At 59.5% G+C, this 1,220-nt stretch overlaps 1 protein-coding gene across 1 annotated transcript in view; it reads left to right on the forward strand.

Moving 5' to 3' along the window:
• The first annotated feature begins 109 nt into the window (after window positions 1-109).
• POLA2 (DNA polymerase alpha 2, accessory subunit) overlaps window positions 110-1,220 on the forward strand; it is a 4,632-nt gene continuing 3,521 nt past the window's right edge. The window contains exon 1 of the mRNA XM_019470693.1: window positions 110-173. The gene's annotated coding sequence lies outside the window, so the exon portion shown is untranslated. The remainder of the gene's footprint in view (window positions 174-1,220) is intronic.

Raw genomic sequence — 1,220 nt, forward strand, 5'->3', positions numbered from 1 at the left:
GGCAGGCTGGGGGGGGGGGGGCTGTCCCGGCGTCCTCCCCGTGCACCCCCGAAAGAAGGGGGAATCGTGCAAATCCCGTTGTTTTCCCTCGATCCGTAGAACTGCCGGCTCCTGGGGTCCTTCACCGAGGTTTTCAAGCTCTGCCTGAAGACAATAATCGAAGGGACGAGGAGGTGGGGGACGGCGACGGCGTGAAGTCACGACAGTTTCCGCAGGCGGTTTTTGCCCCCAAAAAACTCCTCTTTCGGCACCAAACGGGATCTGGACGGCGGGGGGGGAAGTGTTTCCGCTGATTCCCGCGAAGGAAACAGGCGGAAAACGCCAGATTTCGGTTGAAAGCCGCTTAACGGGCTCTGAAACGGATTTGAGTCGTGTTTGCCTGCTGCCGGACGTGATTTGGGGCTGGATCCTGAAATCCGAGGAGAAAGGAACCGGGAACGATTGGCGATGCTGCTTTTTTTTTTTTCCCCCCTCCTCCCCGGTGTTGTCCCGGGGCCGGTTGACAAAGAACAAGCGAGGTTTTGTTGTTGTTTTGGGGTTGGTTTTCCTCCCCCCCGCCACTTTCTGCCGGGCGCCGCCAGCCTCTTTCACCTCCTGCCAGACTCCGGCGGGGCCGGGGACGCGTCACCCTCGTCCCTCTCGCTGTCAACAACCCTCCCCGACGCCGGGCCGCCTGTGCCGAGGGGTCGGGGACACCCCAAAACGCCTCTTCGCGCTCCTCCAGCGTCCCGCAGGCTCGCCACGCCCTCCACCTCGTAGCGTATCCAGACCCTTTCCTTCCTAAATTCACTAAAAAGGCTGGTTTTAAGCTTTTTTTTTTCCTTTTCCTGCTTCTCGGGTTAGACGGGGACGAGGTCCCGTTCCCCGCGCAACGGGGGAAGGCTGTATCCGCAGCCCCCTTGTTTGTCAACACCCTCCGGGGTTTCAATCCCCGGGGGGGGAAAAAAAAAACCCACCGTCGTCGTCTCGCAGCCCCTTCCCTTCACGCGGGGGTGAAGCGCCTCTCCTGCAAAAACTGAGCGGCTTTTGGGGGAATTTCAGCAGATTTGGGGTCCTCTCGCTGCCAGAACGCCCCCAAATGGGCTGTTTTTGAGGGTGTCCGGCTGTCGATCCTACGTGAAGTGCCGTTTCTGGGCGTCGAAATGTTTTTCGGCGCCGCCTGTTAATTAATCGCCTGGTTTTTTCCACCCCCCTTTTTTTTTTTCCCCGACAGCGCCAGC

The sequence above is a fragment of the Aptenodytes forsteri genome, unplaced genomic scaffold, assembly GCF_000699145.1.
Source record: "Aptenodytes forsteri isolate BGI_AS27 unplaced genomic scaffold, ASM69914v1 Scaffold634, whole genome shotgun sequence".
Taxonomy (NCBI): Eukaryota; Metazoa; Chordata; class Aves; order Sphenisciformes; family Spheniscidae; genus Aptenodytes; species Aptenodytes forsteri.